The sequence below is a fragment of the Bos taurus genome, chromosome 11, assembly GCF_002263795.3.
Source record: "Bos taurus isolate L1 Dominette 01449 registration number 42190680 breed Hereford chromosome 11, ARS-UCD2.0, whole genome shotgun sequence".
NCBI lineage: Eukaryota > Metazoa > Chordata > Mammalia > Artiodactyla > Bovidae > Bos > Bos taurus.
The window spans coordinates 39720246-39743043 of NC_037338.1; the positions used below are offsets into that span (position 1 = coordinate 39720246).

The 22798-nt window shown below is 40.7% G+C and overlaps 1 non-coding gene across 1 annotated transcript; it reads left to right on the forward strand.

Annotated features, from left to right (window-relative positions):
- Positions 1-19246: 19246 nt before the first annotated feature.
- TRNAY-AUA (transfer RNA tyrosine (anticodon AUA)) lies at positions 19247-19319 on the forward strand. Its single transcript has one exon. It is a non-coding gene; the product is annotated as a tRNA-Tyr (tRNA).
- Positions 19320-22798: the final 3479 nt, after the last annotated feature.

The window sequence follows — 22798 nt, forward strand, 5'->3', positions numbered from 1 at the left end:
TCTTCACCTAAACAATACTGAAAATAATTGAAGCCTCTTAATTTTGTTATGAGGATGAAATGATGTATTTTAACCAGATACTTTCGATTTACTTTATACTGGCACTATTTTTCAAGCCTTTACTGCTTCCATCTCCTAATTCCTTAATGTTGTGTTGCCTCGGGTTTTGGTCTTTTTTTCTCTTATCACTTCCTTGGTGATTTCATTCAACCTAATTACTTGAAATACCACCTCGATTAGCACTGTGCATCAGAACTTTCTTTGATGGTGGAGATACTCCATATGTGGACAACATAATACAACCACCACCAACCGCACGAGGGCTGCTGAGCACTTTACACTAGTGCATGTGACTATCATATTGGACAGTGGAGAGCTTTAGCTTTATGTGCTGTGCTTAGTCACTCAGCTGTGTCGGACTCTTTGCAACCCTCTGGAATGTAGCCCGCCAGGCTCCTGTGGCCATGGCATTCTCCAGACAAGAATACTGGAGTGGGTTGCCCATGCCCTCCTCCAGGGGATATTCATAATTCATGAATCAAACCCAGGTCTCCTGCATTGCAAACAGATTCTTTACCATATATAATGACTCCCAGTTTATTACTCCAGATCATATATCTGATTTCCTACTTATGATTTCTAATTGGAGATATCAAATATACATGCCAAATATATTTGGCATGTCCTAAGCCAGGCTGATCTCCCCACACTCCATCTGAGGTGATACAAGTCCACCTTACCAATAGTCAAAGATGCAAACCTTGGAGTCATCCCTTATTCTTCCTGTTCTCTTTTGGCCCAGATTCTACCTGGGCTCTGACCAATTTGCATCACCTTTGATATCACCAAGGATAGAATCACTATCATTTTCCAAGAAAACTACTATGGTCATCTCCAACTAATTATCTTCCCTTCAGTCCCTCTCCCTGCCTGCAGCTAATTTTAACTAGGTATCCAAAGCTATCGTGTTAAAATATGTCAGATCATATCACTGTTTTGTTTAATATTGTGCAGTGACTCCCAGTTTCAGAGTAAAACCCAGTTTATTTGCAATGACTTTCAATAGCTCCGTGGTCTCTGATCTTCTACTGTTATAAGCCAGTGCACTCACTATGCTCCACAGCCCTCTGTCTTCCATTTTTCTTGATTGAGTAGGACACATCATTCTTAGTACCTTATCTATAGTTGCCCCTTCAGCCTGAAATGATCCTACCCCAGATATCCACTTGAATAATACCTTTATCTCCTTAGAGGCTTTACTTAAACGTCTCATTTTCAATGAAACTCAACTAACTATCCTATTCAACACTCCAAATTACCCTCTCACTTCTGACAATCCTGAATCCCCTTATCATGGTCAGTTTTTTTCCCTCTTTTTACCTGGTACTTATCACTAGTCAAGGTTGGTAGAAAACAGACGGTATGCTCAAAAAGGGAGTGAAAGGATTGAAGGTGCTATTGGGCAAATACGAGGGAGATTAACTAAGAATGTTGAAACACATCAAGGCTAGAAACAGCAGAATTCTAGGGCCAATCTCAGCTAAAAGGGTGAGGAAGGGAGAAGCAGTTTGCTGGAACCTTGAGAAACCTGTAGGAAAGAGCATCGTACAGAAGTTGAGCCTACTGCTAGATAAGCCCACTCATCATCAACACTTAGATTATAGGAGGAGAGAACAACTCTTTCTCCTCTGAGATTCTGATTTCCTTTTATTGCCTCTCATTGGTTAAACTTAACTGGAGGCCTGAAAGCAAAAAAGCCCATTGATTCATCTGTAAAAGTCAGACTTTCAGAGCTCTGGGCAGGAAGAGGAAAAGATAAAATAAATCTAGGGAAGCAAGTAGAGAATGAATACCAGCCATATTGACATCTAATATATTACATACTTATGGGCCACTGTAATTTGCTTATCATCTGTATTCAGACTTCCCTGATAGCTCAGTTGGTAAAGAAGCCTGTAATTCCAGAGACCCCAGTTCAATTCCTGAGTCTGGAAGATCCCCTGGAGAAGGGACAGGCTACCTCTCTAGTATACTTGGACTTCCCTTGTGGCTCAACTGGTAAAGAATCTGCCTGCAGCACAGGAGACCTGGGTTCAATCCCTGGGTTGGGAAGATCTGCTGGAGAAGAGAAAGGCTACCCACTCTAGTATTCTGGCCTGGAGAATTCCATGGACTGTATAATCCATGGACTCACAAAGAGTTGGACACACTGAGCGACTTTCACTTTTTCACCTGTATTTAGCCCTAAAAACTAAACTACAAGAGCAGGAATCATTGCTTTGTCCACTAATACTGCCCAAGCATATGGAACAATGTCGGGCTCATAGCAAGTACTCAGTAAATTTTGTTGAAGAATTGAACATATGAAAATATCTAAAAATTTCCTGAAATATGGTAAAAGCTTAAAATATTGGTTTTCTTCCCCTTTTCCATTGTTTAAAGTCTCAGCCTCCAAATATCCCTGCATAGTATTTACAGTTGATTATAAAAATATATAAATGTTCAGTTCAGTTCAGTTCAGTTCAGTCGCTCAGTCGTGTCTGACTCTTTGCGACCCCATGAATCACAGCATGCCAGGCCTCCCTGTCCGTCACCAACTCCCGGAGTTCACTCAAACTCACATCCATCGAGTTGGTGATGCCATCCAGCCATCTCATCCTCTGTCGTCCCCTTAAATGTTACCTCTGTAATAACTCGTACACGCATATCCTCTTTTCTATTCTTGCTGCTAATTTCATTATTCTAGGCCCTTAGGACAACATTCCTTTGTTAAAATAGCTTCCTAAGGGACTCCCTATCTCCAGTCCTTCAATTCCTCTTAAATAATCTGTCTAGACTTATGTGAAAAAAATAAAAATAAAACACAAAGGAAAAGCATCACAGCTAAACTATTTTTAAATTGGAGAATTCATTATGTCATAAATATAACTGAAAAATTTAAAGTACAATAATGCAGTCAGAAGAATGAAAGTCAAGTATAATTCTATGAAGAGCTAATATCTTCATGATATGGAAAATCAATATGGATTGATAATAAGGACTGTAATTAAAAAAGGATTCAATGGACAAAATTTGTGGTGACACCAAGCAGGATCCTGTGGGGTTTTTGGGCACAAAAGCCTTACTGTATCCTGCATTTCTTAATTACAGGAAATAGGCTTCTTTTAGCCTCCAAGACACCTTCTGAGTTGCAGTGAGCAGATTCAAACAGTTGCAGTGAGGGAGGTGACCCAGTGAAAAGAAACAATAGAGTGGCCTTGGGGCAAAGTCCAGGTTCCCCATTAAGGGATATACAAAGCACCATCTTTGAACTGTTTTGCAGATTACTGAAACCCCAACCTGATTGTAGTGAAGGACAGAGAAGCCTGGCTTGCTGCAGTCCATGGGGTCTCAAAGAGTCAGACATAATCCAAACAACTGAAGAACAAACGAACACCACCACCAGGTGGGAGAAATTAACTGTATGCTGCCCATAAGCTCCTAGACCTCAGACCTGTGGCAATCAGTTTCATTGAGAGTCGCTCAGTCATGTCCGACTATTTGCGACTGCAGCATGCCAGGCCTCCCCATCCATCACCAACTCCCAGTGTTTACTCAAATTCATGTCCAATGAGTAGGTAATGCCATCCAAACATCTCATCCTCTGTTGTCCCCTCTCCTCCTGCCTTCAATCTTTTCCAGCATCAGGGTTTTTTCAAATAGGTCAGTTCTTCGGATCAGGTGGCCAAAATATTGGAGTTTCAGCTTCATCATCAGTCCTTCCAATGAATATTCAGAACTGATTCCTTTAGGATGGACTGGTTGGATCACTTTGCAGTCCAAAGGACTCTCAAGGGTCTTCTTCAACACCATAGTTCAAAAGCATCAATTCTTCGGTCCTAAGGTTTCTTTATAGTCCAACTCACATCCATACATGACTACTGGAAAAACCATATCTTTGACTACACGGACTATTGTTGGCATAGAAATGTCTCTGCTTTTTACTATGCTATCTAAGTTGGTCATAACTTTTCTCCAAGGAGTAAATGTCTTTTAATTTCATGGCTACAGTCACCATCTGCAGTGATTTTGGAGCCCCCCAAAATAGAGTCTGTCACTGTTTTCATTGTTTCCCCATCTATTTGCCATGAAGTGATGGGACCAGATGCCATGATCTTAGTTTTCTGACTGCTGAGTTATAACCCAACTTTTTCACTTTCCTCTTTCACTTTTATCAAGAGGCTTTTTAGTCCTTCTTCACTTTTTGCAATAAGGGTGGTATCATCTGCATATCTGAGGTTATTGATATTTCTCTCAGCAATCTTGATTCCACCTTGTGCTTCATCCAGCCCAGCATTTCGCATGATGTACTCTGCATATAAGTTAAATAAGCAGGGTGACAATATACAGCCTTGACGTACTCCTTTTCCTATTTGGAACCAGTCTGTTGTTCCATGTCCAGTTCTAACTCTTGCTTCCTGACCTGCATACAGATTTCTCAAGAGACAGGTCAGGTGGTCTGGTATTCCCATCTCTTTCAGAATTTTCCACAGTTTATTGTGATCCACACAGTCAAAGGTTTGGCATAGTCAATAAAGCAAATAGATGTTTTTCTGGAACTCTCTTGCTTTTTTGATAATCCAGTGGATGTTGGCAATTTGATCTCTGGTTCCTCTGCCTTTTTTAAAACCAGTTCGAACGTCTGAAAGTTCACAATTCACGTATTGTTGAAGCCTGGCTTGGAGAATTTTGACCATTACTTTACTAGTGTGTGAGATTATTGCAATTGTGCGGTAGTTTGAGCATTCTTTGGCATTGCCTTTCTTTGGGATTGGAATGAAAACTGACCTTATCTAGTCCTGTGGCCACTGCTGAGTTTTCCAAATTTGCTGGCATATTGAGTGCAGCACTTTCACAGTGTCATCTTTTAGGATTCGAAATAGCTTAACTGGAATTCCATCACCTCCACTAGCTTTGTTCATAGTGATCCTTCCTCTGGCCCACTTGACTTCACATTCCAGGATGTCTGGCTCTAGGTGAATGATCACATCATTGTGATTATCTGGGTCATGAAGATCTTTTTTTGTTAGGATCTTCTGTGTACAGAAAAATGTGTATTTTTGGTGTTAGCATATTACTCTTCAATCAGAAGGCCACACAAACTGTGTATCTTGAAAATTTATAAAGTTTGTATTCTTGCCACCTCTTCTTAATATCTTCTGCTTCTGTGAGGTCCATACCATTTCTGTCCTTTATTGTGCCCATCTTTGTTGCATGAAATGTTCCCTTGGTATGTTTAATTTTCTTGAAGAGATCTCTAGTCTTTCCCATTCTATTGTTTTCCTCTATTTCTTTGCATTGATCCTTGAGGAAGACTTTCTTACGTCTCCTTGCTATTCTTTAGAACTCTGCATTCGAATGGATATATCTTTCCTTTTCTCCTTTGCTTTTTGCTTCTCTTCTTTTCACAGCTATTTGTAAGGCCTCCTCAGACAACCATTTTGCCTTTTTGAATTTCTTTTCCTTGGGGATGGTCTTGACCCCTGCCTCCTGTATAATGTCATGAACCTCCATCCATTGTTCTTCAGGCACTCTATCAGATCTAATCCCTTGAATCTATTTGTCACTTCCACTGTATAATCTTAAGCAATTTGATTTAGGTCATACCTGAATGGTCTAGTGGTTTTCCCCACTTTCTTCAATTTAAGTCTGAATTTGGCAATTAGGAGTTTATGGTCTGTGCCACAGTCATCTCCTGGTCTTGTTTTTGCTGACTGTGTAGAACTTCTCCATCTTTGCCTGCAAAGTATAAAATCAGTTTGATTTCTGTATTGACAATCTGGTGATGTCCATATTTAGAGTCTCCTCTTTTGTTGTTGGAAAAGGGTGTTTGCTATGTGGGAATCTGAAGGATGACAATGCTGACTCCCACTTATCTCTCCACCAACCAATCAGAAGACTATCCACTAACTGATCACTCCTTTGAGTTTTTGTTGTTCAGTTGCTCAGTCATGTCCCATTTTTGCAGCCCCATGGACTGTAGCACACCATGCCTCTTTGTCCTTCACCATCTCCTGGAGCTTGCTGAAACTCATGTCCATTGAGTCAGTAATTCCATCCAACCATCTCATCCTCTGTCGTTCCCTTCTCCTCCTGCCTTCCATCTTTCCCTGCATTGGAGTCTTTTCCAACGGGTCAGCTCTTTATATCAGGTGGCTAAAGTACTGGAGATTCAGTTTCAGCATCAGCATCAGTCCTTCCAATGAATATTCAGGGTTGATTTCTTTCAGGATCGACTGGTCTGATCTCCTTGCAGTTCAAGGGACTCTCAAGAGTCTTCTCCAACACCACAGTTCAAAAGCATCAGTTCTTCGGTGCTCAGTCTTCTCAATGGTCCAACTCTCACATCCACGAATGACCACTAGAAAAACCATAGCTTTCACTAGATGGACCTTTGTCAGCAAAGTGATATCTCTGTTTTTTAATATGCTGACTAGGTTTGTCATAGCTTTTCTTCCAAGGAGTAAGCATCTTTTAATTTCATGGCTGCAGTCACCATCCACAGTGATTTTGGAGCCCAAGAAAATAAATTCTATCACTATTTCCATGTTTTCCCACCTATTTGCCATGGGGCCAGGTGCCATGATCTTACTTTTTTGAGTTTTAAGCCAGCATTTTCTTTCTCTTCTTTCACCTTCATTAAGAGGCTCTTTAGCTCCTTTTCACTTTCTGCCATAAGGGTTGTGTCACCTGCATATCTGAGGTTTTTGACATTTCTCCAAGAAATCTTGATTCCAGGTTGTGCTTCACCCAGTCATGCATTTTGTATGATATAGCTCGCATATCAGTTAAATAAGCAGGATAACAATATACAGGCTTGATGTACTCTTTTCCCAATTTATAACCAGTCCGTTGTTCCATGTCCAGTGCTAATTATTGTTTCTTGACCTGAATCCAGGTTTCTCAGGAGTCTGGGAAGGTGGTCTGGTATTTCGATCTCTTTGAGAATTTTCCAGTTTGTTGTAATTCACAGAAAGACTTTAGTATCATCAATGAAGCAGAAATAAATGTTTTTCTGGAATTCTCATGATTTTTCTATGATCCAATGGATGTTGTCAATTTGAACTTTGGTTCCTCTGTCTTTCCTAAATCCAGCTTGAACATCTAGAAGTTATCAATTCACGTACTATTGAAGCCTAGCTTGGAGGATTTTGAACATTACCTTGGTAGTATGTGAAATGAGTGCAATTGTGCAGTAGTTTCAACATTCTTTGGCTTTGACCTTCTTTGGGATGGGAATGAAAACTGACCTTTCCCATTCCTATGGCCACTGCTCAGCTTTCCAGATTTGCTGGCATATTGAATGCAGCATTTGAACAGAATCATCTTTTAGAATGTGGAAGAGCTCAACTGAATTCCATCACCTCTACTAGCTTTGTTTGTAGTGATGATTCCTAGGGCCCACTTGACTTTGCATTCCAGGATATCTGGATCTAGGTGAGTGATCACACCATCATGGTTATCTGTGTCATGAATCCTTTTTTGTATAGTTCTGTGTATTCTTGCCACCTCTTCTTAATCTCATCTGCTTTTGTTAGGTCCATACCATTTCTGTCCTTTATTGTGCCCATCTTTGCATGAAATTTTCCCTTGGTATCTCTAATTTTCTTGAAGAAATCTCTAGTCATTCCCATTGTATATTTTTCCTCTATTTCTTTGCATTGTTCACTTAGGAAAACTTTCTTATTTCTCCTTGCTATTCTTTGGAACTCTTTATTCAGATGGGTAATATCTTTCCTTTTCTCCTTCACTTTTCACTTCTTCTCTTTGAACCATTACTATAAAAGTTCTCTTGGGCTTCCCTGATGGCTCAGAGGTTAAAGTGTCTGCCTCCAATGCGGGAGACCCGGGTTCGATCCCTGGGTTGGAAAGATCCCTTGGAGAAAGAAATGGAAACCCACTTCAGTACTCTTGCCTGGAGAATCCCATGGTTGGAGGAGCCTGGTAGGACTACAGTCCACGGGGTTGAAAAGAGCCAGACACGACTGTGCAACTTCACTCATAAAAGTTCTCACTATCCTGTTCAGGTTGGAACATACAATTCTGAGAGCATTAATCCACTCTGGTCCCCTTTGCTAGGCAAAGTAATAAAGCTGTTCTTTTCTAGTTTACTTAAGACTGTGTCTTTGAAAAATTAATTTAGTGTTGCAGAACAGAGGCCAGATTAAGCTTCTGTGAAGATAATATTTTATCTAAATGCACTTATCCAACAAATATTTTTGACTCTTCAACCCTGATTCATCTTTTGCCTTGATGTTTGCTCTTTGCCTCTGCTTTCTTCTTCTGCCTCTTCCTCCTCTGTTTGACTTATTTCCCAACCCTCTGTTTTTGGCCCTGATTCGTTCTACACATGCTCCCTCAGTGATGCCATACACACAAATATTTTCAAATGCTATGTGAACAAATGACTTTAAAATCTTTGGTTCTCTTCTGAGTCTGCAAGCACATAAAACTCAATGTGCCCAAAGCTTCTTTTACCTCCTATCAGAACTATCAACATAAGTGTAGTTTTCTCTAACTTCAGCAACTTGTCACTCTTAAATCTCTACTCCTTAAAACTTACCAAAGCATTCTTTTATAGTAGAAAACTATGTTGGATATTTAATCTACATAAAACCCTTCATTAAAACCATCACTGCCTACATGTCCAGTTCCTAAACTGGGTATATAAGGCTTTTCATCATCTGTGTCCCATTTAGCAGAGCTCAGCCTCCTTCATACTTCCCTGTTGCTAATGAGTGGAACAATTCAGAAAAATCCAGTTTACCAGACTTCCAGGTCCTTGCACAAGTTCTTTCTTATGTCTGTAATCCTTTCTGTGTTCACAAAACTAGTTAAAAACAACATATTTTTCAAGACTTGGTAATAGCATCAGGTCCTTTACATATTAAAATATATATGACCCTTTAGGAATTTACCATTGTCATTCTCTCACTGTACCCACTGCTATAGCAACTGTTGCCCAGTTATTTCATGTCTATCATCACTAAAATGTAAATTTTAGGCAATGGATCATCTCCACACTGTGCTGCTTTTAAAAGAAGGAAAAAAAATTATATATGTTGCTCTATTATATAACTGCTTGTCTCAATGCTTTTAATCATAGAAAACCTTGGAAACTCTCTAAATAAGCATCAGCTATTAGAGAAAATTTTAAGACATAACATATCTACCAAAAGGATATAACCACAAATATGATAATTTATGAAAATGATTCAACAAGGAAAATATATATGACACCAATTTTAGCATAAAATCAGACATAATTCTATCTGCACCTTGATTAACACTATGTAGTATTTGTATGAACACAATGTCTATAATGAAAATTTAAGACATTTTCTATAATTGAGTGGTGATATTTCAGACAACTTCTTTCTTTGTTCTTTATGTCTTGGTTGTTATTTTATGCTAATTGCCTAATAAACAAAGAGAAGAAAAAATGCTGATAAAAGCACAACAAAAAATATACTCTGTGGGTATGGAGTAGGGAGTAGGAGAATTTCAAAATGTCCTTTTGTCATAAAGATATAAGCTTTATATGGTAGTTTTGAAAATATTCATCAGATCCCTAAAAGTAAGTGAACCCAGGAAAATTATTGTTCTCCAAAGCCACACATTAAGTGGTAGATTGATTTGTCAATATCTAAGAATCCATAATGTCTTGGAGTCACATCCCCACAATTATACAAGGACAGGAAAAGAAAAAAAAAAATCAATTTTGAAAGTTCTGGTGTAAACTGCATCCAATCCAGAGCAAACTTGGGCATTTGTTTCATATTGGTAAGTTACTATTTTAAAAAATGTCCTTCCTTCCTTCATTACTGCCCAAAGAGATTACCACAGGAAACAATTTCTAAGGTGCTGAATGGGAAGATACTGACTGAGTTAGGCTGGCCCTGGGGCTGTGTCCCATGTTACTTCTGCCACAGCCATCCTAGCTTCTGCTCAGGCTACCAGAACACAAAGCTGGGAAAATTGTTCTCTTTGGTAGCCATCCCTTGGGGTGAAATCCAACAGAAAGGCTAGGAAGCCAAAATTCACTCTGCCTACTGACTTGTCATTGCTTCTCATCAAGCTATTTAGAGAATTAAAGCTCTCTACTGTATCAAAAACAACATTTGTTCCACAAATATTTGTCAAGAACCCACTGTGTGCAAGGCCTTATGTTGAGCATTGATTATTTAATTTAGCTGAAATGAAAGGGCATGAGTCAATGATCACTGAATATCATGTACACTGCCAAACTACTTCTTGATATGCAGGCAGAGAGCCCTTCCTGGAATAGCAGAGCTGAAGTAATGTCATAAACGCTACTCTCTGCCCTAAGGTAAATCCATTCCGGCCAAATGATAATTTGGCTCATTGTTTTTCACTCAGACTATGCTTTTGGGATTCAGGAATTCACAGGTACAGGGGATTCAAGTCCACCTCCTCTTCCAACTGATTTATAAAATAGGCATCCGTCCTTTTGAACAGGTGGTTTACAACTAAACACACACACATACACACCTAGATTTCTAGATTATTTTTGAAAATATCTCAGTGTTTTAAAAAATATAGGTCTATCTTTTTTTCCCCAGAAACATATTTCTACATTTAATTCCAGGGAATTTTGTATAACTCACCCCAAATCACCATGGTACAGTTCAGTTCAGTTCAGTCGCTCAGTTGTGTCCGAATCCTGCAACCCCATGAATCCCAGCACGCCAGGCCTCCCTGTCCATCACCAACTCACAGAGTATACTCAGACTCACATCCATCGAGTCAATGATGCCATCCAGCCATCTCATCCTCTGTCGTCCCCTTCTCCTCCTGCCCCCAATCCCTCCCAGCATCAGAGTCCTTGCCAATGAGTCAACTCTTCACATGAGGTGGCCAAAGTACTGGAGTTTCAGCTTTAGCGTCATTCCTTCCAAAGAAATCCCAGGGCTGATCTCCTTCAGAATGGACTGGTTGGATCTCCTTGCAGTCCAAGGGACTCTCAAGAGTCTTCTCCAACACCACAGTTCAAAAGCATCAACTCTTCGGCGCTCAGCCTTCTTCACAGTCCAACTCTCACATCCATACATAACCACAGGAAAAACCATACCCTTGACTAGACGGACCTTTGTTGGCAAAGTAATGTCTCTGCTTTTGAATATGCTATCTAGGTTGGTCATTCTTTCCTTCCAAGGAGTAAGTGTCTTTTAATTTCTTGGCTGCAATCACCATCTGTAGTGATTTTGGAGCCACAAAAAGTAAAGTCTGACACTGTTTCCACTGTTTCCCCATCTATTTCCCATGAAGTGATGGGACTGGACACCATGATCTTCATTTTCTGAATGTTGATCTTTAAGCCAACTTTTTTACTCTCTTCTTTCACTTTCATCAAGAGGCTTTTGAGTTCCTCTTCACTTTCTGCCATAAGGGTGGTATCATCTGCATATCTGAGGTGATTGATATTTCTCCCAGCAATCTTGATTCCAGCTTGTGTTTCTTCCAGTCCAGCGTTTCTCATGATGTACTCTGCATATAAGTTAAATAAACAGGGTGACAATATACAGCCTTGATGTACTCCTTTTCCTATTTGGAACCAGTCTGTTGTTCCATGTCCAGTTCTAATTGTTGCTTTCTGACCTGCATCCAGGTTTCTCAAGAGGCAGGTCAGGTGGTCTGGTATTCCCATATGTTGAAGAATTTTCCACAGTTTATTGTGATCCACACAGTCAAAGGCTTTGGCATAGTCAATAAAGCAGAAATAGATGTTTTCCTGGAACTCTCTTGCTTTTTCAATGATCCAGTGGATGTTGGCAATTTGATCTGTGGTTCCTCTGCCTTTTCTAAAACCAGCTTGAACATCAGGAAGTTCATGGTTCATGTCTTGCTGAAGCCTGGCTTGGAGAATTTCGAGCATTACTTTACAAGCGTGTGAGATGAGTGCAATTGTGCGGTAGTTTGAGCATTCTTTGGCATTGCCTTTCTTTGGGATTGGAATAAAAACTGACCTTTTCCAGTCCTGTGGCCACTGCTGAGTTTTCCAAATTTGCTGGCATATTGAGTGCAGCACTTTCACAGCATCATCTTTCAGGATTTGAAATAACTCCACTGGAATCCCATCACCTCCACTAGCTTTGTTCGTAGTGATGCTTTCTAAGGCCCACTTGACTTCACATTCCAGATGTCTGTCTCTAGGTCAGTGAGCACACCCTCATGATTATCTGGGTCATGAAGATCTTTTTTGTACAGTTCTTCTGTGTATTCTTGCCACCTCTTCTTAATATCTTCTGCTTTGGTTAGGTCCATACCATTTCTGTCCCTTATCAAGCCCATCTTTGCATGAAATGTTCCCTTGCTATCTCTAATTTTCTTGAAGAGATCTCTAGTCTTTCCCATTCTCTTATTTTCCTCTATTTCTTTGCATTGATTGCTGACGAAGGCTTTCTTATCTCTTCTTGCTATTCTTTGGAACTCTGCATCAGATGCTTATATCTTTCCTTTTCTCCTTTGCTTTCACTTCTCTTCTTTTCACAGCAATTTGTAAGGCCTTCCCAGACAGCCATTTTGCTTTTTTGCATTTGTTTTCCATGGGGATGGTCTTAATCCCTGTCTCCTGTACAATGTCATGAACCTCAGTCCATAGTTCATCAGGCACTGTATCTATCAGATCTAGGCCCTTAAATCTATTTCTCACTTCCACTGTATAATCATAAGGGATTTGATTTAGGTCATACCTGAATGGTCTAATGGTTTTCCCTACTTTCTTCAATTTAAGTCTGAATTTGGTAATAAGGAGTTCATGATCTGAGCCACAGTCAGCTCCTGGTCTTGTTTTTGCTGACTGTATAGAGCTTCTCCATCTTTGGCTGCAAAGAATATAATCAATCTGATTTTGGTGTTGACCATCTGGTGATGTCCATGTGTAGAGTCTTCTCTTGTGTTGTTGCAAGAGGGTGTTTGCTATGACCAGTGCATTTTCTTGGAAAAATTCTATTAGTCTTTGCCCTGCTTCATTCTGTATTCCAAGGCCAAATTTGCCTGTTACTCCAGGTGTTTCTTGACTTCCTACTTTTGCATTCCAGTCCCCTATAATGAAAAGGACATCTTTTTTGGGTGTTAGTTCTAAAAGGTCTTGTAGGTCTTCATAGAACCATTCAACTTCAGCTTCTTCAGCGTTACTGGTTGGGGCATAGACTTGGATTACTGTGATATTGAATGGTTTGCCTTGGAAACGAACAGAGATCATTCTGTCGTTTTTGAGATTGCATCTAAGTACTGCATTTCGGACCCTTTTGTTGACCATGATGGCTACTCCGTTTCTTCTGAGGGATTGCTGCCCGCAGTCATAGATATAACGGTCATCTGAGTTAAATTCACCCATTCCAGGCCATTTCAGTTCACTGATTCCTAGAATGTCGACATTCACTCTTGCCATCTCTTGTTTAACCACTTCCAATTTGCTTTGATTCATGGACCTGACATTCCAGGTTCCTATGCAATATTGCTCTTGACAGCATTGGACCGTGCTTCTATCATCAGTCACATCCACAGCTGGGTATTGTTTTTGCTTTGGCTCCATCCCTTCATTCTTTCTGGAGTTATTTCTCCACTGATCTCCAGTAGCATATTGGGCACCTACTGACCTGGGGAGTTCCTCTTTCAGTATCCTATCATTTTGCCTTTTCATACTGTTCATGGGGTTCTCAAGGCAAGAATACTGAAGTGGTTTGCCATTCTCTTCTCCAGTGGACCACATTCTGTCAGATGTCTCCACCATGACCCACCCATCTTGGGTTGCCCCATGGACATGGCTTAGTTTTATTGACTTAGAGTAGGCTGTGGTCCTAGTGTGATTAGACTGACTAGTTTTCTGTGAGTATGGTTTCAGTGTGTCTGCCCTCTGATGCCCTCTTGCCACACCTACCGTCTTACTTGGGTTTCTCTTACCTTGGACCTGGGGTATCTCTTCATGGCTGCTCCAGCAAAGCGCAGCCACTGCTCCTTACCTTGGATGAGTGGTATCTCCTCACTGCTGCCCTTCCTGACCTTCAACGTGGGATAGCTCCTTTAGGCCCTCCTGTGCCTGTGCAGCCACTGCTCCTCGGACATGGGGTTGCTCCTCCCGGCCGCCGCCCCTGGCCTTGGGCATACATGGTACCACTTAAATATAATTTGTTCTTTTCATGCCTTCAATCAATAGTGCTGGTCATTACAATTTTTGCTGTAAGAACTGTTTTAATGCAGCTAGCTTTGAATTTCCCATTAGCCTATTCTTGTCCATGCCAAATACTTACAAATTCCAGATTGGGTCTAATTTTCCACCATTTAGTTCTCTCTGGGCTCACTCTGCTTTAGCTTCTGCCCATATCCAACATGTTGTGATTTGTGCATGTGCATGCTCAGTCGTGTCTGACTCTTTGCGATTCCATGAACTGTACTCTGCTAGGCTCCTCTGCCCATGGAATTTTCCAGGCAGGAATACTAGAATGGGTTGACATTTCCTTCTCTAGGGCATCTTCCCAACCCAGGGATTGAACCTGTCCCTCCAGCATTGGGAGGCAGATTCTTTACCACTGGAACACCTGGGAAACCCAACATGTTAGAGTTACACAAATCAGACATGGGTTTGATCCCTGGTTCAGGAAGATCCCCTGGAATAGGAAATGGCAGAGAGTCAGAAAAGCTAAGTTCTCAGTCCAGGGGACTGAGACTGAGACTAGACTCTGCCCTTTCACTGTAGGGGGCATGGGTTCGATCCCTGGTCAGGGGACTAAGATCCTGCATGCCACACAGCTTGTCAAAAAAAAAAAAAAAGCCAGGTTCTGATATGTATTTTTATACAAATCTGATGTGAGGCATTTGGCAACTCAAAATGTCTATGGCCTCAGATTTCCTACTCTATTAAGTACAAGTGGAACAGAGCAAGATCCCTGAGATGCTTTTATCAAGCTTGTAGTTAGCTGTGAATATCAGAGAGGCTATGCACCTACTCATAAACAGTGATACTAAGACAAATAATTTAGTCATTTGCAGATTAACACCAAATTCCCTTAGGAAAACCCAATACCTCTACATTTATGTAAGACTTCAGATTTATTATCCCTGGAAGAGAGAAGTAAAGTTGACTTCTATTCACAGTTGAGAATTATGACTTATTGTAATTCCATCTCTAAAAGCAGTTTGAGAAAGCTATAAAACCACTGGAGGACTAGGTAGTACTGAGTATATTATAGATACTCAAAAATATTTGTTCTGTGAATGATGACTCAAAAGAGCAACAGAGGGTGTGATGATAAAAATGAAAAAAAAAAGCTATGATGAGGCTGACATACTGGTATCTCTGTTCACTGATGTATCTCAGTGAGTAAGATGGGAATACTGAGTAAGAAAAGAAAGAAAAAAGATTTAAATGAAAAGTTCTAGTCCTTCCCAATTTTGTTAAGAGTATGACCTGATCATACTAATCATTTTCATGACCTAGAACTAGAGTCACAAAAGTTCCAAATAAATAGACTTCTACACAGAGAAAAAAATGAATGATCTACATAAATTACAGTGACAAATACATGTTCCCTGGACTAGAGCCCCACTTTAGACTGCCAGGTATCTAATTGAAAATACATATTCAGAAGTTTGAAGGGTAAGACACAAACCTGTCTCCTCAAAATAGTAGAATACAAACAGTATCACTAAAAAACACAGGTATAAGAAATCATCACAGAGCAATGTTTTTGTATAAAAGATCTGATTTCAATTGAGTATAAGGTAAACTAAGGACTTCCCTAGTGGTTCAGATAGTAAAGGATCTGCCTGCAATGCAGGAGATTGGGTTTGATCCCTGGGTCAGGAAGACCCCCTGGAGAAGGGAATATCTACCCCTCCAGTGTTCCAGCCTGAAGAATTCCATGGACAGAGGAGCCTTGTGGGCTATGGTCCATGGGATCACAAAGAGTCAGACACAACTGAACTAACATGCGCACACACAGACAAAATGTAAAGTAAACTCTTCAGTTGCCATAATAATAATTAAAAAAAGACTTATTTCTAGCTTTTAAACTTGAAACAAGGCTTACAAATCCTTTGAAATAAGTTTAATCTCTGGTTGAAATTGTCAGAAATAATTTACATGAAATTCTGCAGGGATAAAGGTCTACTGCCATAAGAAATGTACACATATTTGTGGCTTGTGGGATCTTAGTTCCCTGACCATGGGCTGAACCTTGGGCCCAGGGCTGTGAAAGCGCCAAGTCCTAACCACTGGAATGCCAGGGAATTCCCTGACACAAGAAATTATAAGTATTTTCATTTCTTGGTGTCAACTGGAGTGGCAAAAAAAAAAAAATAGTGCAATTTAAAGGCTTAAAAGTGTGAATTTCTTTGGAACAAACATATCATTATATTTGCCTTTGTAAGTATCAAATTTGGATTATTTTGAACATATTTTATATTTTTCTGACTTTCACAACCCTATGGTCAGGTAAACATGAGTGCACAGCAAAGCAGCCATTCACTATCTGGTAATTACACAATTGCTATAGGGCTCCCGGCAATCTTGATTCCAGCAATCTTCCGGCAGATTGCCAGGAGAAATATCAATAACCTCAGATATGCACATGACCGGAGAAGGCAATGGCACCCCACTCCAGTACTTTTGCCTGGAAAATCCCATGGATGGAGAAGCCTGGTGGGCTGCAGTCCATGGGGTTGCTAAGAGTTGGACATGACTGAGCGACTTCACTTTCACTTTTCACTTTCATGCATTGGAGAAGGAAATGGCAACCCACTCCAGTGTTCTTGCCTGGAGAATCCCAGGGATGGGGGACTTAGCAGCAGCAGCATACACATGACACTACCCTTACAGCAGAAAGTGAAGAGGAACTAAAAAGCCTCTTGATGAAGGTGAAAGAGGAGAGTGAAAAAGTTGGCTTAAAACTTAACATTCAGGAAACAAAGATCATGGCATCTGGTACCATCAAGGCAAATAGATGGGGAAACAGTGGAAACAGTGTCAGACTTTACTTTTGGGGGCTCCAAAATCACTGCAGATGGTGACTGCAGCCATGAAATTAAAAAACGCTTACTCCTTGGAAGGAAAGTTATGACCAACTTAGATAGCATATTGAAAAGCAGAGACATTACTTTGCCAACAAAGGTCCGTCTAGTCAAGGCTATGGTTTTTCCTGTGGTCATGTATGGATATGAGAGTTGGACTGTGAAGAAGGCTGAGCGCCAAAGAATTGATGCTTTTGAACTGTGGTGTTGGAGAAGACTCTTGAGAGTCCCTTGGACTGCAAGGAGATCCAACCAGTCCATTCTGAAAGAGATCAGCTCTGGGATTTCTTTGGAAGGAATGATGCTAAAGCTGAAACTCCAGTACTTTGGCCACTTCATGCGAAGAGTTGACTTATTGGAAAAGACTCTGATGCTGGAAGGGATTGGGGGCAAGAAGAGAAGGGGACTACAGAGGATGAGATGGCTGGATGGCATCACTGACTTGATGGACGTGAGTCTGAGTGAACTCCGGGAGTTGGTGATGGACAGGGAGGCCTGGCGTGCTGCGAACACGACTGAGCGACTGAACTATAGGGCTCAGAGAAGATTCCAAGTCAGACAGCTTAATTTTTATATGAGGTCCACTACATGGTGAAAAATGTTATGGCAAGGACAATTCAAAGATCTGTGTAATCCTGAAAACTGGAAACAAAACTTTTCATTAGTATTGACCAGGAGGCATCTTGAACAAGCATTTTTAAAGAACAGCATTCCTTTTCCATAGCCTAGAATGCTTTTTGCTGGCTTTCTCCAATGACCTTAAAGTCTGTCTAAATGACTGTGGAACATGGAACACTGGTGCACTGTCCTCCATGTTTGGGATCACTAAATTGTCGTTATTGGGCCAGGCTTTGATAAGCATGACTACTATCATGTCCATATGTCTGGTGCCTGGCTATACCAGCACTCCTGGTGTGAGGGTCTGCTTGAGTTATCCTGGTAGCTACCCCGGACCTAAAATTTTTTTCGCTGGGTTGCTACTGTTTAGCACAACATCTGCATGACAATGTGTTATAGAAAAGCATAAGAACAGAAGGGGAATATGATGGGAAAGACAAGAAAATAGGTTATAAACCTGTATAGAAATGTAACCACATAAGACTTACATGACTTTGTCAAAACAGATGGTAGACTTTGTGCTCTTACCAAAGTTACAAACTAGCCTAGACAACATTGGTCACATTTCAGTGAAGACAGGAAAGGATAATGTGGAAGACCAACATCAATCTCTCAAAAGCAGAATATTCTGTAATTAGGACTATGAGAACAAGACATCCAAAGGCCGTGGAACTTCCCTTTGTTCTTTCAGTTTCCCAGGATGACCATGAGGTTTAGAAGAACTTTACAGACCCACAGAGAAACCCTTTGATATGCGCTTCCTTCTGCACACACTGGATGAAAAGCATTGAGGAAACATATACTCCCCAGCTGTCCATACACTCTCTTACCTGCCTGCTATGCCAAACTCTACTTAGCTAAACAGAAATTCCCATCCACTTAGATGCAAAAAAATGTAGCTAAGGAAATTCCCTGGTTGTCCAGCGGTTAGGACTCCATGCTTCCACTACAAGGGGCACAGGTTCAATCAGTGGCCAAATGCAGCCAAGCTCTAGCAAAGTAATATTCAGTGTTTGGGCCCTAGACTCAGAGTACCTGGGTCTGAATCCCAGTTCTATCACTTACTAGGCTATGTAGCCTTGAATAAATTATTTAAATTTCTTTAAGCTTCAGTTTCCTCTTCTATACAAGCTTCCTACAGAAGTCAGTGTTCTGGTTGCAGTAGATTCCTAAGTGTTAACTGCCGCTGTCATTAATGAAAGCTTCTCACTGTGTAACAGGGAAGAACAAACTCTGATTCTGTGTTGGATCTGTTTCTTTCACTTTAATCTTTGCTTTTCCTTGCTTTTGTTATTATAATCACTAAAAGGAAGCTGTCTATACGATCTGCTATGGGAAAACTGCCCCCTTTGCCTGAACGTTAAAGTGTCTTTGTTCAGCTCAGAAGGAGACATTCTGACTCCGCCCACATGTGAACTGGCTGCAGAAAAGAAGAAATTAACACATCCTCTCCCTAATGTTGGAGAAGGCGATGGCAACCCACTCCAGTACTCCTGCCTGGAAAATCCCATGGATGGAGGAGTCTGGTAGGCTGCAGTCTGTGGGGAATGCTAGGGCTTTCCTGGTGGCTCAGATGGTAAAGCGTCTGCCTATAATGCAGAAGACCCCGGTTCGATCCCTGGGTCAGGAAGATCTTCTGGAGAAGGAAATGGCAACCCACTCCAGTACTCTTGCCTGGAAAATCCCATGGATGGAGGAGCCTGGTGAGTCTGACACGACTGAGCAACTTCACTCACTCACTTCCCTAATGCTGGCCAAGGCCGGAGATAGTTTAAAAGACTAATGGACTTCCCAGTTGACACAGTGGTAGTCGACACAGTGGTAAAGAATCTGCCTGCCAATGCAGAAGACATAAGAGATGATCCCTGGGTTGGGAACATCCCCTAGAGAAAGAAATGGCAACCCACTCCAGTATTCTTGCCTGGAAAATTGCACGGACAGAGAAGCCTAGCGGGCTACAGCCCATCGGGTCACAAGGAATCAGACACAACTGAGTGCACATACACACACATTGGCTTTTTTACTTTACTTCCTTCCCTCTTCTTCATCTGTGTTTTATAAAAGAAACTGGCATCTAGACCACCCCCTCTAAGATGGTATCTAGGACATCAGTCTGCCATCCTCTCGGACCTCCAGCTTTCTGAATAAAGTCACTATTCCTTGCCTCAACATCTTGTCTCCCAATTATTTGTCTGTTGTGCAATGAGCAGACAGAGTTTGGATTCATTAACAACTGCATGCAGACATTATTTTCCAAAGAAAAGGCTTTACAAGTAATTAAATCAAAGCAGACAAGGGCTCAGATATAAACTGCTTCACTCATATTGTAAAAGTAAGATTAAAGCATAATTTAGAATTTTTTAAATTGTATGTATTTAGAGTTAGGATTAAAATAAGAAAAAGAAAATAGAAGACTTTAGGGGCAGGTAAAAAGTGATTTTCTCTGCATTAGGGAAAAATGTGAATCAGAAGCTGAGTTCATGTCATTCAGCAATAACACTTTCAGAGTGTCTTAGGCAAATCATTTGAAGTATCTAGAACACTGAAGCCACTTGAAAGCAAAAATATCTTCATATGAAGATACACTTTAAAGAGATGTATCGAGAACAAAACACAATATATGACATTTATCTGAACAAATAACGCTTTAAAAAAATCACAGTAGAAATATTATGAGAGTCATTTTTCATTGGTCATTAGATTTAAAAAATTAAAAAAATAAAGAAGTCATTTCAGAAGGGAAGACACATACATTTCCCAGGTCACTGAAGGGACCTGCTGGTTTTCTGTAGCTTATAGTTTGCAAGACATTTTGGATGATAATTCCTTCTATTCTTTGAGCCACATGGAAACATCACTTTGGCATTAACACTATGCAAATATGATCTCAGCTAGGTGTGCCACACTGCCACAATTGTAGGCTTTTGGCATCTTATAGAAAATGATTATTGCTTTGCTTGCTTTCATAATTATGTGTTTTCCATATTTAATTTCAGAGTATATTGAGCAAAATTGTAACAAAAACAAACCTAACGCATTCATCCTTCAAAAGAAACAGAACAAGTGAGAACAACAAAGGGCTCAGAAGATTTCTGTGGACCCCTGAGGTGGTAACAAGAGAATCTAAAGGAAAATTGTTTTGCCTTTCAGTAAATGACTAATCCGGCACAGTGATTTTGACTCCATTGTCCCGGAAATTTAATGAACCTTTCCAGCTTACCCATCTCCTCTCAGTGCTTGCTTGTGGATATATATTGGCCACAGTACTCTCTGGTTGGAGGAGCAGTGGTGGAAGAGAAGAATAACAATACCAGGAAATAAATCAAAAGGAATCAATAAACAGTCTGGGAATAGCTTCAGGTTATTTGAGACTATGAAATCACTTGATTATAATACTTCAAACTCCTGGTTGAGACTCATAATGTAGAACTCTAGTTTATTTTTAATTTTTTAAAAATGTATACTAGAAAATGAAATTCTATGCTGAGCCAAATAAATGGGCCATCCTGCTATATATATATATGTATATATATGCCAACTGATTTAGCTACAGAAGTTACAATATTTTGTTAGGGGTATGAGTTTTTCTGACAGAAAACTCAGTGCCCCTATAATAAACTCATTTTATAAATATAATCTGAGCACATTATTCCCCTTTAATAAGTGATTATTTCTTGGATCACTGTCAGTTTTTTATTCTTCTCATAAGAACTTTCAGAGGCTACTGGATAAATGTCTTCTATTTACTACCCACTATGTGAAAAAGCTATTGTTACTGCAATTTGAGGCAGGCATTATTTGTAGGTCATTAGCCAGCTGTTGATGTTTCCTATTGCTGGCTCTGGCAGATGTTCAGGTTCCCTCAGCTCAATTAGCACCATCCCAAATCCACATCCTCACTGCTTCAAAGTGATTCCCAAGAGATGACACAGGATCCAAACTGGCCAAATGCACAGTCGTTACCACTTCCATGGCTTCTGTTCTAAATACTTGTCTGCTCCCTATCCACCTAAGCTGAACAGTATAGAATTTAAAGAGCCCTGAAGTCTGACCCAGAGACAGTCAAGCAGCCCTTCTTGCTTCCTTTCACCATATCTCCACCCACCCCCAAGGCTTCACCTTGGCCCAGGTTAACCCTCCATTAATCCCTGCTTGGCAAAAGACACACTCAGACCTTTAATTACCACCACTGCTTCCCTGGTGAAAGTGAAGTCTCTCAGTCATGTCCGACTCTTTGCAACCCCATGGACTGTAGCTCACCAGGCTCCTCCGTCCATGGGATTCTCCAGGCAAAAATACTGGCATGGGTTGCCATTTCCAGGGGATCTTCCCGACCCAGGGATTGAACTCAGGTTTCCGCATTTCATTCAGACGCTTTAACCTCTGAGCCACCAGGGAAGCACGTCTGCCTGCGATGCGGGAGACCTCGGTTCTATCCCTGGGTTGGGAAGATCCCCTGGAGAAGGAAATGGCAACCCACGCCAGTATTCTTGCCTAGAGAATCCCATGGACGGAGGAGCCTGGTGGGCTACAGTCCATGGGGTCACAAAGAGTCAGACGTGACTAAGCGACTTCACTTTCACCTGAAAGAGAGGGCCAAAAAGTACAAGCAAGCAGTCTTTCTTCATCTTCTCTCAAAGGCTCAGTCCTCTACAATACCGGCCCCTAGCGTTGGCCCTTTCTGGAATCCTTTCTGCTAATGTAATTGTAGGTGACTTGATTCCTCTGCTCTACTCTATGGTGCTTTTTAAATCACTCAGACAGTGCAGGTATTAAGAATTGAGTCTCTGAAGATTCCACACTTACTCTCCTTGCTTCCTTCCCATTGGAGTCTAACCTTTGGTCTCTGCCACCTTACAGTCTCTGCTGCAACTATTCAACTCTGCCACTGCAGCACAAAAGCAGTCATAGACAATACATACATTAAACAGATGCATGGAGATATGTTATCAACAAAACTTTATTTAAAAAAAAAAAAACAGGGAATGGGTTGAATTTGGCCTGCAGACTACAGTTTGTCAACCCCTGGGCTGGAGGGAAGACTCACATAATTACAAAAGTTATGGCTACAGTGAAGGTGTGCAAAACTCTCAATGAGCATTAAGAGAAA